Raw genomic sequence first — 17,754 nt, 5'->3', positions numbered from 1 at the left:
CAGATTATCTGTGCTGATGGTGACATATGATTTTTACATCACTGTGGCATGTGCAAATAAGTATCTAACCTGTAAAATACAAAGCATAACTTGTAAGCCTAGCAGGGCTGGAGTGGCCAAAGGTGTTTCATCCAGCAAGAATCTGCAGGAAAGCCGAGAGAATGACCAGAGCTCCAGAAAATATGACCTATAAAGAAAGGTTGCATAAACTGTGCCTGTTTAGTATTCAGAAGTGAAGACTGTGGGAGCATAGTTATGGGAGACAGAAGGTACGTATGATTTGCTGCAGAAAGACAGCCAGCAGTCTGTTTTCTTTGTCTGTGATAAACAGAGCGAGAGCTAATGGGCTTTAACTGCAGGAAGAAAAATTAAATAGGAAAACCTGACAAGCAATATGAGCACAAAGCATTTGGATATAATTTTGTCAGAATATCATGGCTTCTCTATCACTAAGACTTTACAAACAGGTTGAACAGCAAGAGTTGAATTCACCTCACCTACATCTGAATCCCACGGAGAAAAACTGGCATTTCCAGCGTGTGATTCATTTGACCCACTTCCATTATGCCCTGGAAGAAGATGATGCACAGTGTGGAAGTGCCTGTTTCTCGCCAGGGGCTATGAAAGACTCTAGAAAACTGATTCAGGTCTAGAGGTCTGTTTTGTAGATCTCTGAATTTCCAACTGCACCATCTCTCATGTCAGTAATAGCACAGACACAGCTGATTGTGTACTGGTGAAAATGGCCAGGCTAGGTGGTGACCTCCTGAGGTTGTTTCTAGACTATGAAGGACATGAAGAACTGTCATTGTCATTGCAGAAGGTCTGCCAAACTACATCTAAACAAGAGCTGCTTGTTCAGTAGGATGCCAGTAAAAAAAAAAAAAAAAAAAAAAAAAAAAAAAAGTCATTGTTTGATGGCTGCTCGGGTTGAATAATTTGGAATTAGATCTTGAACACTTTAATTGTTAATAAGCAAACAAGCAAATCACTTGTCAATGAGCAAATCAGCATTCTTAATCAAAGAAGCCAAGAGCAGTAGAAGCACGGAGGCTGATAATCCTGTAAATTTCTGATTATGGCCTTTCCAAAATAGCTTTTGTGAAACAGAAAACAGTACAAATAGTTTCTGAGCATAAAGGTTGGTTCTGCATATAAATAGAGGATTCCACATCCTGAGCTCATTTTGTAAGTGCTATTTTTACTAGAAAAAAAAAAATACTAAAAAACATTGTCATCTTGATTATCTGCAGCAGAAAATGGCAGAGAGAATTTTGAATGGTATTCCCAGAAGATTCCCATTCAACTCCTGAATCCAGAGAAGTCCAAATTCACTGAATGGCCTGATGTAGCACAAATTCCTTTCATGCTGTTTATAAGCTGCAGAATCAGCTGAAAACATTCAGCCTGTATCGTAATGAGTGCACTTAAGAAGCTGGCAAGGCTTCAGTCAGCTGCAAGGCAAATGCAATTATAGAACCCAGTCTTCCTTTAAAGGTTTTGGATCTTGAGATCAGCTGGAATGAAATTGATTGCTGCGACTTGATGATCTTGAGGTCTCTTCCAACCTAGAAAATTCTGTGATTCTGTGACTTTCCCTCACCTTTTTCAGGACAGTATTCCATTCTTCAGGGGGCAAGAATTATGAAAACCTCATCTGTGAAATTTCTCATACTGCTGGTTTAATTTGCCTTGTACAACCACTAGAAATGCGCAATGCCCCTTTTTGTTATGCTACCTCAGTATTTTCAACCTGTAGCAGTCTGGAAATGGCACCAGCAAAGTCACTAGTGAGTTTCAATAATTCTTTGTTTCATCTGAAGCATGCATGCCAGAATGCTGGCTGGGGACAGGGAAGTTCAGGAGATACCAAGGTCAGACTGTGGTTTCACCTGACTTTTCTGGAGTCTTGTGCATATTTACATTTTCCGGGAAAAAATAAAAAATAAAATAAAATTCTCCTGCACTTCATCCTGGGCCTTGTATCTATGGTTGGATGGCTGATTTCTCTGTGGATGTCTGTTTTTAGGTGTGCATGTGTTTTACCACTAATAGCTAATCCAACAGGTGTTACTGAGGGAAACCTTTGTCCCCGCTTTGTTTCCTTTTTATTTTTCCTCTTCTGGCTTCCTCGCATATTCCGAGGCCTTCTGTCTGTGTTTCACACTTAGCAGAGAGTTACCGATGGCACAAACCAGGTGCACTGCTCCTTGCTGGACAGCTCAGTGATCTGCGATGTTACCTGGGATAAGCGGAGTCTGTGATCAAAAGTATCTGTCTTCAGTCTGTGGCTGCATGGCCATGGTGCAAGCGAAAACTTGTAATAATAATAATAATAAATTTAATAATAATAATAATAATTTTTAAAAAATGAGCAACAAAACTTTGGTTCCCTTCTACCTCCTGCCCCTCAAACCTACAGCTTCCTAACATTTTGAAGGCACAGAAACTGCCCAGAGATCTTTAGTTGGGGGCAGGGGGAGAGAGGGGGGTTGTCCATATGGCAGGAAGTCGATGCCATGATCAGAGAGAAGCAACTGCCCCTGGGAGCAAGTGCGTTATTGTGATGCTTCTGCAAAATGACTTCCTCGAGGCATCTAAGACTATAAGAGCTGACTAAAAGCAAATGGTTAATGTCATACAACATTTCCTTCTTGCCCAATATGTAGATTAAAACTTGAACTTAATTCTTTTTTTTTTTTTTTTTTTTTGAAGCCACAAATTCCTTCTCTCTAACTCACTTCTATTTATTTAGTTAAACAATAGTTATTTTAGTAGGAAATTAAGGATGGACTCTGTTCTTCTGAGTGTACTAGGGTTAGCCTTTTGACTCATTAAACACAGAGGACAATTGTGTTTCATTTTGAATCTTTTTTTTTTTTTTTTTTTTCCTGGTCATTTGAGGAAATTCCCATGGGTGTTATACCAGAGGAAACTAGTTATGTGCCTCAAGAAGAAAACATGTAAAATTAAGTACATTTTTAATCCTACTTTTACACAATTTGAAAGAGACATTCCCCTCCTGGGGACATTACTTTTGCTTTATGGAAGCTTTGCTACCTAAAACAATACAAAATTAAAATGTTTGATATATGTAGATGAAGATGATTCCAGAGGCAAAGAACATTCTTTTCATGAACTCTGCATTTTTGCCCCCTAATACTTTTACTGAAGTTTTACCCAAAAAGCAACAACATTGCATATACTGGTATGAAAACAGCTGCACAGGATTATATCAAAGGCTCATCTGGCTCATCCAGTATCCTGTCCCTACAAGAGGCTGGTAGCTGAACGAGGAGTGGAAGAGCATTTATAAGAAAGTCTTACTCTGTGACTGCCAGCCATAAGTAGTTAACAATTCAGGGATTTCCTTAACCAAAAGCTGTGTCTGGGGCATCGTGTTGATAGCTGCCAATGGAGCTAACCTTCAGGAATGTATCTAATTCCATTTCGAACACACTTATACTTTTGGCCTCCACAACATCCTGTGGCAAATAGCTCCACAGTTTAATGATGTGCTGTGAGAAGAAGAATTTCCTTTTGGTTTAAATCTGCTGTTTATCTTTTCATTGGTGCTTGATCATTCCTGTGATTTAAGAAACAATGAAAGATTACTTGTTATTCTTTTGCCACACTATTTTTTCTCCATAAAGCTTTCTTGTACCTCGTCTCAGTTACTTTTGTAAGTTGCCCTATTTAGTCCTTCCTTATATGAACAGCCATTCCATGTTAAATCCTTTTTTGAGATGTGGTGAAGACAGTCACGTGCTGTGTATCACAATCTCAAGAATGTTTCCTGTTATATTCACCCTTTTACTAAACATTTGGCTTGTACTGTGACCACTGCAGATGACTGATCAGAATTTTTCAGAGGTATGCCTGCAGATGAATCTTAGGCCTCTTTCTTTAGTGTGAACAGCTACTGTGTCCATCTTTGACTAGTAATTATGATTCTTTTCCCCCATGTAAATTTATTGACAATTCATTTCATACTACAACTGGTTATCAATTACTGGGCCGTGCATGATCCCTCTGGAGCCTTCTGTGATCAGATTTGAGCATTGCAGACAGGCGAGTGTCACCTGGAATTTTGTTCTCTATGACACTACAGATTTTTCAGAACTACAAAAAAAAAAAAAAAAAAAAAAAAAGTGAGAGTTGTATTCTACCCGAAATGTAGTGACTTCGTTCTTAACAATTAGTACTTCTAAACTGCAAGCAGGCTGGTCCCGGTTCTTCAGCAGAGGTAGTGCTGCTGTCCAGTAGAAAAGAGCAATGGCCCATTATAGGTTCCATAACTTCTTAATATTTATCATTTGACTTCTGAAGTGCTGTGGAAGTAACTATGCAAAATGCTGTGGCCCTTTCTGATTTGTGACTTCTGGCAGAGTTGCAACTTAAAGCTTCTTGTCGTCCTCACAGTCTTTGCAAGTCAATGAAGAATGCAGATAACATGAGGCGAGATGGAGCTGCTGTCTCTGGCAGCTTTCCTCAGTGTACTGCGCTCCATAGAGAACGCTTGTACTCGGACGGTGTGGCTTTCTTTGGTCAAGTCTTGCCCTTCAGAGCCAGTCCCATGGAACTGTGGTGGGTAAATCTGTTCTGGCTGAGCACAGTAGCAGCTGGGTGGGCTGACTGGGACCTGCTTCAGGATGGAAACAGCCAAGGCAGCTCCCTGGAAACAGCCAAGGCAGCTCCATCCTTACAGGATGTTCCCTGTTTGGTTGTCATTTGAAACGTTGTAGGGGTTGTAACACAGTGAAATAGGCTCGTGCCCTTGAGACTCTTTATTTGCTCTATTATTTGTCATCTGAGAGGCATTAGTAGCATCAAAGAAAAACCTATTAACATATTTCTTCTAAAAACAAACTCCATTCTTCCTTTAACAATGGTTAGTGTCTTGTTCAAGCAAAAGAACTAGCCACCTTGCCTTTATCATTCAGTTTTTAAAAGCAGTAATTATGACCATGATAACAGGCTAATTAGGTTTCAGGTTTTACTCCTCATATATCTTTTGTTTCTATCTGTCTGTCTTAGTACTGACAGAAACCGAGCTTATGATGGTGTCTTATCTTTGTAGCAGTGAATTAATGGTGAAGTAAAAAAAAAAAATCAAAGCTGCACATATACCATATGATGTCTTTAAATTGTTTTTAAAACTAGAGAAGGCTAAGAGCTGTTCTAAGGGTAGTCAGTTTGTGAAACCTAAAACATTACTTATTATCCTGATTTTTCTTTCAAAAATAATAAATCCTTTCCACGTGGGAATGCAAGAAGGTAACAGAACAGAATCAGAACACACCTCTGTAATTGGTTAAATGAGATCCTCAGAGCTGCTAACAATTATTCTCATTCTCAGTTGTGGGTTATTCATACTAAAAAATGTAATCCCTATCTTTTTCTGCAACAGACCCTCAGCTGATTGTGATTTTACAGGCTATTTTCCCACTTTGTACAAGTAGTGGGATTGGAAGAAGTTTTGTTTTGTTTTGTTTTGTTTTTCCACATCTTGCTTTTTCTAATTATTTATATCACTTTGCCACCAGAGAGGAAGAAATCATTATTAGTACTGTCAAGATAAAAGAAGCTGAGTGGTTAAGAATTTAATCTTCAGATATGTATTCCGTGGCTCTATAGGCAGCTAAGCAATGTCAGATGGACTGCTGGTGTCACCCAGTGGACAGAGGAGTTCATCACAGATGGGTGTTTTCATGTAGAGAATTGTTTCTTGGTGCAGGAATAGCTCGTTCCTACCCGACAGAAATAGCCTTAGTTTTGAAGTAGCTGAGATGAGAAGATATTTGAAAGATCTTCTAATGCCATGGTCGCTGCTACAAGGTTATAAAGCAAACACAGGAAGCAGTACGTGCTCCTTACCATTATTAAGAAGGTAGACAAAGAATAATCAAACATTAATGAGTGGGGACTCTCTCCTACTGGGAAAAAGTGATTAAAATAACCAAGTTAAACACCATTTGTACTGTTGTTTATGAAAAGATGTGAGGATTATGAAAATCCAATTATAACGCAATTCTGTGAGATGCAAAACAAGATAGCCTAATAACAGCTTGCAACAGAGGTGAACAAGACCTGGAGAATCCTTTTCTCAGAGAGTTACAACAGCAATGTATTTCAAGACAAGCAATCCATGTTTTGTATGCAAAACTTTAATGGAACAAATCACCTATGAAAAACGAATTAAACACTTGCAAGGAATTTTAATGCTTTCAGACCACATATGAAAAATACACAAGTACTTAAAACTAACTTTAGTCCATGCTTCTTCTTAGACATTTTTCTGATTTTCAAAAGGTACTTCTGAGAATGTTGTAAAATGGAAGGTTGTTGTTGTTGTTTTAAATACTGAAACACAGCGTTGTGTGGTGTGCTTGAAGGCTTTTTGCCACAGATGAAGCATAAATGGGGTTAAGTGCATAGATGGATACATCTAATTACTGGAGTCCACGGGAAGAAATAATGTTCGTTTTCTAATGCTGTGGCAAGTAGCATGTGCTTCCTGCCCTTTGCAAGTAGAAAGAGAATGACCTGATGCATCGTAAATCCTGAACTGCTAACACAAAGAGTTTGGGCTGCTGGGGTGACAGCCTGTACTTCTGCAGAAGGCAGACTAGCAATCTGCTCTCCTGCTGGCACAAATATTCACGACATGTGGCAATCCCAGAGTCACTCATTTGTAACCAGATCACAGTAATAGCATTAGAAGTTAAATAATTGACTGCAATATTTTTAACATACCAAAAACATGCCAGGAGCTACATTATGTCTCTGTTTCAATAGGGAACCTCTATGATCTGTAAATGCATCTGCAGAGGCGATGTCATATTTGAGGAGGCGAAAGGAATCCAGACAACCCTAAAGCAAGAAGGGAAGCACAATTATATAATGAAGTAGGTGGTCAATTTTGCCTGACCAGTGCATTCCTTCCAAACAAGTCCTTAAGAACTCAGTTGAATTACCTTTCTCCGTCAGACCACGTAGCAATGGTTCTTCACACTATGTATTTGGTGACAGGAGCTTCTAAATTTCTCAATTTCTATTTGTGAGTCTGTTTCTCTCAAAAGAAACTGCTCTTCTGATTTGTAAAATCAGATCCATGGTTATGATAGCAGGGGTGGTAGCTAGTTGCTGTGATACTCCTGTATGACTTTGTCATAAACCTCTGGAACCCTCACTTTCAAAAGTCTTTCAAAAGCCATTAGTGAGCAGGGGCCACCTACAGGACACCACACGGTGACACAAGGAAACAATGCACAAGTCGTTTTTTTTCCACGTTTTTTTTCCACCCATTTCCCAAATGGGTTTTGAGGCCAGGCTTTCAGGAGGAAAGAACAATATGAAAATTTAGATCTGAAAACACCCTTACTTTCTTCCTTTTTCTCTTTACATAAAATATAGGTATTTATTTCAAATTTAGATTTTCTGCTTCTTGGATTAAAAATCCTGCTAGTGCTGAAATGCATAGCTTTTTCCCAAAGACTTCATGAAAGCCACAGTATGACCTCTTGTATGCCAACTTTTCAAATACAAATCAGAAATGATAGCTACTGTGTAAATAGTTTCTGAAGGAATGGATAAATAAGACACTGAAAAAAAAGTCATTTTGATGCCTTAATTGGAATTGAGGCTGCATCTACAACTCAAATCTTCTTAATATTTTAATGTCAGTGCAGGTCAACTAATGTCTAGTGACAAGGGGAAGATTTTGAATACAACAGTCACTGATGTTTACCGTTGTGCCAACTAAGTTGAGATGACGAGATGGTAAAAATGTTGAGTCTATGCTACCACTTCCTCTGATACCTTTATTGGGAAATTTAAAGGTAATTATAATAATAAAAAATATCCTGAGGACTAAAACAAAAAACATTCTCTACTATAAAATAATTTATTGTATTACCTATAGCTTACTTCTTTGCCCTTCCAAACTTTATCTTAGTCCTATTTCCAGTCCTTCTAAATACAGACTTACACAAAGATTTTTTGCTGTATATTTCCTTTCTATTTTTTATTTATTTGTTTGTTTATTTATTTATTTATTTCTGTATATTTCCTTTCTAGGTTTTATTAATGAATGTTTGAGGCCCCTACTCTACATCAAGGGTTTATTCAGGGTTGCTCCCTCAGCTCTCCTACAAAAAAGAATGATGTGAGGAATTCCTTTAAGACAGGGATAGTGATTTTCTCCGTCTTCAAAGATATGGATCCAAATAATATTCCATTTTCAGAAACAGTTTGTTTTGAAATGTCCTTTTTGTAGGAAAATCTAGGATTTCTCAACTTTTTTCCATTTTGGAAGTTTTTGTTTTGTTTTGTTTTGTTTTGTTTTTACATTAATTTTCCTGTAGAATACATATTTGGAGTTGGTGCCAGTTAGATGTTTCTGTTGAGACCACTTTTCATATATTTAACAACCAGATAAATAGAAAACTATTCCCCAAAGAATCTTTAAAGTTTTCAACCATATGTTGGAAAAACTATCTACTGTCTGTTAAAACCCACCTGGGCACAAGGCATACTTCTGTGTCTGTTCTTTCTTTCACACAGCTGCTGTATTTCGCCTTCACTAGGATCCTTATTTGTTTGTGAAGATGAGACCCAGACCACTCTAACCTGCTCCTTACAGGACACTGGGTTGCTAATGAGGTGATCATACTCCAGGTCTGACACGTAGGGAATCCGATGACTACTGCACCTGCATGTCTCCCCTTCCACCATAATTCCTCGAAGCCCAGCAGGACGAGCAGCCTGAGGTGTGCCCCGCAGCTTGTTCCTGTCACAAGAAAGAGAAAATACATGGGAAACTGTTGGCAAGTTAGATTGTCAAATACATCAAGCACAGACTGAAGAATCATTTTCAGCCATCTCAATAAATGACAGGCCTAGGCCAGTCACCCTCTGTTATCTGAGGTGTGCAGTCATCTAAATGTTTCACGTATTTAAGGTCTGATGCAACTGTGAGTTGTGCAGAGCTGCTGGCTTCTGCAAAAACACAGCCTCTGAAACCACGCAGCCAGGAGAAAGAGGGGTGTGCTTCAACCAGATGGGCTAGACAGACAGGCTTTGGTAGAGCCGAGAGCAGATTTCAAAGGATGATCTCTAACTATCTGAAGGTACCATAGGCACCTCCAACAGCTGATCATAGTATACTCCTTTCATAGTCAGGTATATGTGCTATGTGTGCTGGCTTTATTTGCCTTTTACAGGTGTGATGAAGACTAATTTGTTTGAGAAGTCCTTTGACATTTGGGGGAGTTGGGTTCTGTAGGTCATTTGGTCCTGTAGACTAAAGCACGCAGCAGAAGTGCCAAGATCCAGAGACTTACCTTCACACTTCTAGTGAAGTCATAATTCCTTCAATAAAACCTGCCACACTGCTCTGGGTGATGCTATCTCGGAACACAACTTCTTCACAGTGAGAACTCAGCCTGGGAAAGGTTTGGACCAGAAAGGAAGGGAAGGGAAAGGAAGGGAAGGGAAGGGAAGGGAAGGGAAGGACTCTAAAACCCACAAGCCTCCCCTGAGACCTTCTGAAGCTAACAGAAAGATTGCAGGAAGATTATTGCTGTGTTTGGAGATATTGGATCAATCCTCAAATGGTTGTGCCAAGAGAAAAGCATTAAAACAGAGACCTGTGAGGAGCAGAGGCCCACAATATATGTGCTGAAGGGAACAGAAGGAAAATGGAAATAAATCTAAAATAAATGGATCATGGAAAAGAGAACATAAATGATCTCATGAACAAAGGGAGAATATGCAAAATTCCGGTTTTCAGCTACACGTGTATGTAAAACAAGATTAGACTTTCAGCATACTATTAGCAATAACAAAATACTTGAATTTTATGGTATTTCTACTTCATTAGTAGAGGTGCCAGCAAATCATATGAAATTAAAAGTACTTTTTTCCTTTAACTTTGCTCATTTTCAGATGCTGAGTTTGTAAAAAGGACTCTGAAGTACTGATGATAGCATGGAAAAAGAATGTAAATTCTTACTGTATGGCATAAATAAGCAATAATGAAAGAACCATTTAGTGACTTGGGGGAAAAGCAGTTCTTTCATTTTCCCCTCATCATTCATTACCTGAGAGGATAAGAGCGTCGTTCCTGCTGCATACCATATGGAGGAGTCAACTTCATTTGGTCTAGAAGGAGAGGACTTTCTGACTTGTGAGCTTGGTTTCCTGAATGTGTGTGCAGTTAATTCCTGAAATACACCACCACTACAGAAATCAGTAACAAAGTAGGCCCTGATTTGGTAACTGATGGTGTTTGTGTGCTTCTAATTTTAACTCAGCTGCTGCGTGATCCAAACTGGAGAAATAATAATGAAAGTCAATCACAGAATTACAGAATCACAGAAAGTCTGAGGTTGGAGGAGACCTCTGGAGGTTATCTTGTGCCACCCCTCTGCTCAAGCAGGGACACCTAGAGCCAGTTGCCCAGGACCAAGTCCAAGTGGCTTTTGAAGATCTCCAAGGAGGGAGACTCCACAACCTCTCTGGGCAACCTGTGCCAGTGCTCCACCTCTGGCACAGTAAAGAAGTGCTTCCAGATGCTCAGATGGAACTGCTTATGTTTCAGTTTGTGCCCATTGCCTCTTGTCCTGTCCCTGGGTACCACTGAAAAGAGCCTGGCTCCTTTGCATGCTCCCTTCAGGTATTTGTATATATTGTTGAGATCTTCCCTAAGCCTTCTCTAGGCTAAACAGTCCCAGATCACTCAGCCTTTCTCTTGTGAAAAATGTGCCAGTCCCTTAACCATCTCTGTGGCCCTTCACTGGACTCTCCAGTAGCACGTCTCTCTTGTACTGGGGAACCCAGAACTGCACGCAGTACTTCAGGTATGGCCTCACCAATGCTGAACAGAAGGGAAAAATCACCTCCTTTGACCTGCTAAGGCCAAAGTCTTAACTCACATGTAGATCTTAAATCTGATCCTCAGCCTTTTACACTTCCCTCTTCGTGCCCTGTACAAGTTCCTGACTGTTGGATGAGGTATAACTAATTGGCAGGTTGGCAGGTTTATCTGGTGGGTAGATTACAAGTCCCAAGGAAAAATATAAATTATGAGTGTTGATGACAACAAGGTAGAAGAGGGAAAATTAATCCTGTATAAGGAATATGGTGATGCTCAATCTGTCTTCCCCATGTAAGAGCTCCAATATATGGAATGTATCTGTTGCTAAATTAATCAGAAAAGATACAGAATTCAGGCAGTGCCATTTCTATTGACCCACGTTCAGTAAACCCACATGTTCTTATAGCTTTTGTTTGTATTATTAAGGAGACTTTTATGTAACAAGTACTCATAGAATGATTCCCATGGCATGTAATACACCAGCATGAGCTCTCCAAACCAATTTCATTCCATTCAAGGCTGAAAACAAGCTTATATTAACTTCTGCCCAGGTCTGGCTTTCATGCTGTCAGGAGTTAAATGTACTTACAGTGGATTACATTACCAGACAGTTCATACAAATGTTAAATCTAATGAATATAGAGAACAATCTTCCAAAGAGGTTTATGGTTACTACATACTTTTTTCTCCTCTTTTCCCAACCTTTATTCTCTGTCTCTACAGTCTCAGTCTAACAGAAGCTGCAGTATCAGGGACGTAGGGAATCAGATGGGGCATTCATTGCCTGCCCCAGCGTCCACAGTAATTTCTTCAATATATGGCTGGAATCCACTGTTTTTTGGTCAGCTTGAATAATATCAAGGTATGTGTACAGTGCATTGCACCTCACTGCAGACATCCCTGAACAGGTTGTTCTGCTTGGCTCAGGGCAGTACTGCACAGAGGTACGAGCCTGGCCGTGCAAAGAGTTTAGTCCATTAGCATGCTGCTCTGCCTTCATTAAGTTGCCTGGTCCCTGTAGGACTGACCAGTCCAAACGCAGTGGCACACCGATGCAGCTCTAACTCTGTCAGTTATCCAGGGGACTTCTTTAGCACTTGACTGATAACTATAGTGCCATGCTGTATGGAAACACTCGGCACAGAAATATCTGCTGACCTCAGAGGAACCACATATGCAAATACCTGATCATTAATTTGAGAAACAATCTCAGGCCAGCAGTATCTAGATTCTCTGATGGTCAGAGCATTTTACAAACAGCAAGTCAACTATCAGGGTATGCTCGAAAGAGTTCTTGATAACTATGGAAAATGAAAATTAACAACTAAGAATTTTATATCCATCTGAAAAATATAAACGTAAATTGGAATTAATATAAAATGTATTCCACATATAATCCCTTCTTCACACCTTAAATAAAATACACTTAAATTAAAAAAATAAATAAATAATAAAAACAACAACAACAAAAAACATTTTAAATATTGTGCCCCTTATTGTGATTTTCTTTTTCAGACGGGAGCTGTCAGACTGTTGTGGTTTTATTTTTCTTTCCCTAGTTCTTTGAACTGGAGTAGACACCAGATAACCCACTTTTCTCCCCAGCTGTAGGATAACCTCAAGTAAAGACTAAAATATATTTTTCATTCTATGCTAGGTTTTGGTCTAATTCATTTCTTGCAAAAATCAAAAACAGCCTAAAACCTTGCCTCTCTGCTTGCAAATGGTCAGCTTAGCTGCTGAAAGTTGATGTAACTATTTTTTCTTCTTAACAAAATCTTAGTTTGCGTGCTAACATTCTGTGTTCTCTAAAAGCATTACAGATTCTTCCATGCCATAGTGTGACTGTTAACTTTAGTCTACCTGAAAATAATCCTTCTCTTTCAGATCCCTGTGCATTACATTTTACCTAGCCCTTTCAAAATAAACTAATAAAAAGATTCTGTGGCTAAACATTTTTGACAGCTTGAGAGACAAGAATATGAAGAATTTCCTCAGAATGAACTCTAATGTCTTCTGAGTTTCAGCTCTTTCCAATTGTTTGTCCAACTAATCTGAGCTTTGAAGAAAAAAAAAAATCTTCTGTTGGAAGCCATAGATGAAAACACCAGAAGTGAACTACTGAGTGACAGCAGCAAAACATCTAGTTTTAATGGTGTCCGATTTTGTGATGCTTAGGTAGGGCAAAAAGAGTTGAAATGATTAACTGGTTTCTAAAAGTAAAGCCAGCAGCAGGATGTGGATCATGTTGTCTACTGTCAGCTCCTCATAATGATGACCATGGCTAGAGAGAGCTCTTGTTGGGGAGAATAACTTTCATAGAGAGTGTATATTGACGTGAAAGCGACCACTGATAGAACTCCAATTAACTCTAAAAAAAAACATTATTAGTCTTAGAATCTACCACTTAAAGAGAGACGAATACCCAGCATGCTTAACTGGCTGCAAGGAGAGTATTCATCACTTCTCCTATGACGATTCACAGTTTTCATTGCATGGAATTTAAATATGTGCTGTTTTGTGAGGTTTTACAGTGCAGTCTTTAATTATTTGGATTTCTGATAACAAACAAACAAACAAACAAACAAAAAACTATTTTAATTGCTTTTAGAGTATTTGATTTTTGGAAGAGAAAATGATCGGTTTGTATATACTACAGAGAGTAATAATTCTATAAATGCAAGGCACTTTATAACTTTAAAATTAAGGGGAAAGATAATGAATTAGAAACAGAAAGTAAAGTACAAAGGCAAATGCTGATTTATCTAAAAGTTTAGACCATTTTTGTTGTTGTCAGTTAATCTACAGTTAAATAACAAGTATTTAAAATGGCACTAACTACAGCTGAAACTCTGATGTAAGGAAATGTCACCTTTTCATTCAAAAAAGTCTGACCTTTCAAAATAATCAGTTCTTTTGGCCCACTAGTATTTAAAGAGAAATAAATGTGCTTGGAGAAGGGAGGACAATATGATTGCAGAATACCATATACATCTGGTGCATGTGCCAGAGGTGTCTCTAAACGAGTCAGTGCAGAGTCTTAGAGAGTGAAGACCCATAACAGATGAAATTGAGTCAGTAAAAGCTCCTGGACACACCTTCTTCATAGGTTTTTACTGACACTCCCTTGTGCCAGCAGGGTAAGTGAAGACAGGCTGTCTCTGACTCAGACCTTAGCCACTGCTGTACCTCTTTTATAAAATTTATCCAGGTGGGATTTGCTATGTCAGCTATTTCAGGTCAAATCCTCCTAAAGTCAGATTCTCCACCTCCGTGTTGTGTTGAGGAATGCTCTGGGTGTAAAGAAGTCAGAACTATGAACTGTATACATTCTAAACACCTACACAAGGCTGTGAATGAGCCAAAACTGTGACTCCTGCTGTACCAATTCTCCCTATTTCCTTGTAATCTCGCAGAGCAGTGACCCTTCCAACTCCACGGGAGAAAGATATCCAGTGAGTTATTAATCTCAGGAAGACTTGGTCTGGTGGCATTTCAGATAGCAGTCTTACAAGGACTCAAGGGTAGTTCTATCTCTGTTATAGCCCAGGCACTCCTCGAATTAAAAGGAATAAGAGACAGCTTCTCACCCCAGTGTTAGAGTGCAGTATTATAGGATGTATTAAGAGTTTTTATTTTCTTTTAACAAAGAACTGACAAACTGTTAAAAAAGTAAGGTCCATCTCATGAAACATAGCTTGAATGATTTTTGTTTCCAAACAAATCAGAAATAGGTTAGATTTAAAATATGCTCATTTACTACTTTTATGTTCCCTCATTTAGAATGTTTCCTTTCCCACATCAGCAGAAATATGTGTGAATGAGAAACCAGGTTTTTTGCTAAAGATGGTGATGCTAGCTGTAATTGTTCCATTGGTTGCATTCTAACACCTAAGCCTAGGAATTACACGTAATGAAATGATTTTACAAAATGCCATTTAAAAACTCTGACAAATTTAATTTCTCAGAAGTTTAGGAGTTAATCTTTCTCTTAAACCAACCACATGCATATACACGCCTCTTACAGACCTGCAATGTATGTTTTGACATTTTCTAGTCTAAATTCTTTCATATATAACAGGAAGAAGGAAATAAACTCTGAACAAGCATAGACTGTTTTGTTTTTGTTTTACTTGGATGATAGATTTCTTCTGCTTTTCCAACAACTATTTCATAACTATCTTTTTCCTGACCTCCAAGCCACAAAAAAAAATCTGTTTTACCAACAGTATATTTCAATCCAACTTCAAATTACAAGAGAGTATTTGCCACAAAGATGTAGGGCATTGGCCAGATGATTAACCCAGTTCAACAACCAGCTCACTGCACTGAAGTGAAGTCAAGGAAGATTTGGATCAGGATTTCTTAGGGCTTTGTTCAATACCCTCATCTGCAGCACAATATAACTACTTCAGAATGGGCTGGGTTAATGCATTTAATGTTCTATCTGGGAGGCCACAGAATTCTAGAAAATTATAGATATGACTTAGCCATCCTTTCTGAGGAAAAATGAGCATTTGAAAAGTGTTAAAGCTACACCTATAGAGCAAACACGGGATGTAGGATGACAAGGACTTAATCACCAAAAGGTGTTAGCAGGAAATATGTTAAAAAATTAAGCCAGAAAAAAAGGCAGAAATAGGAACCTAAGCACATAGAAAGATGCCTCACTTTGGGCCAGATCTATAGTAGGTGGACTTCAGCATAAATCCACTGGAAATGAATATCCAAGTCTCTGGAAGCTCTTACTTGATCACTCTGTAGCACTGCACATAGCGCTTATGTTGGGAAGTGTACTTTACAGGAGAGCTCATCGATTCCAGAGTTTGCAGAGCAAATAATATTTTCAAAGGTCCTTAGTAAAACGTAATACTGTAGCAGTTACAACATACTGATTCCTCTAATTGTGGAAGAGCCGCACCCTGCAGCGGTGACAAAGACAAGCACACACTTTCATGTTGCCACTTGTCGACCAAGCTAATTGCAAAGCGCCCTGCAATCCTCACTGTGATGTATTCATTAACCTGAAAGAAAAAAAAAAGGAGGTTTGCTAACTCCACCAAGTTTTCTTATTTATGGTAGATGGAAGAGGCTGACTGAAGAAGCCTCAATGAGTTGATTATCCAAGAGAGTTGGTCATCGGTGAGGAAATGATCAGAGTTATTCTTCCAAACAAGTTTAGTTTGGCCAGTCTCATTTGAATCCTGTAAAGTTAGCTTCTAACATATGAACTGTGGACAGAGACAGTGCTTTGTCTGGATGACTCCTGCCCAAAGCGAGCATCCTGAGACTGCATGTTTTGGAAGGTGATGGTGTATGGCAGGAAGGTGCAAGAAACATTTCAAACCACACAGGAAAGTGGACCTACTTTTAGTGGAGGCAGAGAAGCTCTGGAGTCAGGCATGGACAGATTCATGAGGAGCTAGTCTGTGCTTGCCCTCTAACTCCTGCTGTTGGTGAGAGTAGGCAGGATTTGGACTGTTTAGCCACCAGTAAAGAATCAGTGTTTTGACACACACAATGTAACTTATGAAAATCCTGGTCACTAAAGCCTTTAGCATAGTCTGTGCGCACAGACCACGAAAAATGCCCTAGTGACACCAAGCAGGAGACTTGGAACCACTTTTCCTGTCTTCCATTTAAACAAAAAGCCAGTTTGCACCATCTCTGACACTCCTACCCATTCAAAGAAAATAAGAATTATGTTGCACAGCTTTACTAAACTCATCTCCATTTTCATGTGACTCTTGAAGAACATCAGGTTACTACAGCACATAGTTTGCAGTGACATTCTATAATCCATACTTAGTAATTCAAAGTGGTTCGATAATTATCTGATATAACCTTAACAGACTTTGTAAAAGCCAAAACCACAGATACAGCATGATATTTCAGAAGTCTCAAACTCTTGCAGACCTTACCGAATAAACAAAGGTCAGTTTACAGAAAATATCCAGCCCTGAATATTTATCTATATTAAACAGTAATGTCAGCTGTAAGGATTTCATTGCCATTTGTTTGTTTGAAGTTACTCCTTCATATCAGCTGACAGCATGGGTAGTATGAGCCAAGAAAAGAAAACCTGTTATATACTTGGCTACCTGTCATTCTGTCTGGGTCTTAATGTATGCCCTGCACAGAATACCAAGCATCCTGCCAGTAGCTCTGTATTAGGAGCAAGAAAGAACAAATCACCTGACCCAACCACAGTAAATAATGGCATGTTCACAAACTCTGTGCCTGAAGGCATGCTTACTGACTTGGGTTGCAAATGTTTTATCTTAATTTCTGGTACTTTTGCAGCATGCTAGGCCCAGATTTGGTAACTACAAAGCAGCGGAAGTCTTTTCATGAACTTCAGTGGTAATTGGATTGGGACTAAAGGCAGGCAAACAATTGCCTGCTACTGACCATGCCCCCCCCAAAAAGTGAGAAATAGCTCATTTATATTTACAAGCTCAGAAAAGTTTCTTCCAAAATGCATTTAGCATGGATGATGGACTTCTTGTTTATTGAAATCTTGAGGTAGAACAGTCCTAGGCAATCTGCTTGTCTTTCTTCCCAAAGAAGCAAGATGAGTAAAAAAGAGGTAACTCATGTAGAGGTTGTTGGGAAAGCCAATCTTTTTAAAATGTCTTAAGAAGAAATGTAAGCTTCATGTTCCTTGCAATTCAGACACCTCAGAGAGACTAAAAGTGGGGGGCTGAGGGGACAGGTAAGAACAATAGTAATAAAGGTAAAGCAATAAATATTACTTGTGCTATAACTGGCTGGGCAAGCTTGCCATCCCAAGGCCATTTCCATTCTCTGACCATTTCTTCATCTTTATTAGTCACCAGACCTCCTTCCTGATTAAACATCACTGTTATGGTAGT

At 39.0% G+C, this 17,754-nt stretch overlaps 3 long non-coding RNA genes across 3 annotated transcripts in view; all 3 read right to left on the bottom strand.

Annotated features, from left to right (window-relative positions):
• LOC118172837 overlaps positions 1 to 634 on the bottom strand; it is a 30,772-nt gene extending 30,138 nt beyond the window's left edge. The window contains exon 1 of the long non-coding RNA XR_004753877.1: positions 498 to 634. This is a non-coding gene — a long non-coding RNA (uncharacterized LOC118172837). The remainder of the gene's footprint in view (positions 1 to 497) is intronic.
• Positions 635 to 3,454: 2,820 nt separating this feature from the next.
• LOC118172850 lies at positions 3,455 to 8,544 on the bottom strand. Its single transcript, XR_004753881.1, has 3 exons — positions 8,521 to 8,544; positions 6,757 to 6,873; positions 3,455 to 3,586 (listed from the first exon to the last, which is right to left on the bottom strand). It is a non-coding gene; the product is annotated as an uncharacterized LOC118172850 (long non-coding RNA).
• A 110-nt stretch (positions 8,545 to 8,654) lies between these two features.
• On the bottom strand, positions 8,655 to 17,754 carry LOC118172833. The gene is made up of 3 exons (XR_004753876.1): positions 17,635 to 17,754; positions 15,772 to 15,903; positions 8,655 to 8,791 (listed from the first exon to the last, which is right to left on the bottom strand). It is a non-coding gene; the product is annotated as an uncharacterized LOC118172833 (long non-coding RNA).

The sequence above is a fragment of the Oxyura jamaicensis genome, chromosome 1, assembly GCF_011077185.1.
Source record: "Oxyura jamaicensis isolate SHBP4307 breed ruddy duck chromosome 1, BPBGC_Ojam_1.0, whole genome shotgun sequence".
NCBI lineage: Eukaryota > Metazoa > Chordata > Aves > Anseriformes > Anatidae > Oxyura > Oxyura jamaicensis.
Note: the sequence above shows the minus strand (reverse complement) of the source record. Positions and strands in the feature narration are given on the sequence as shown.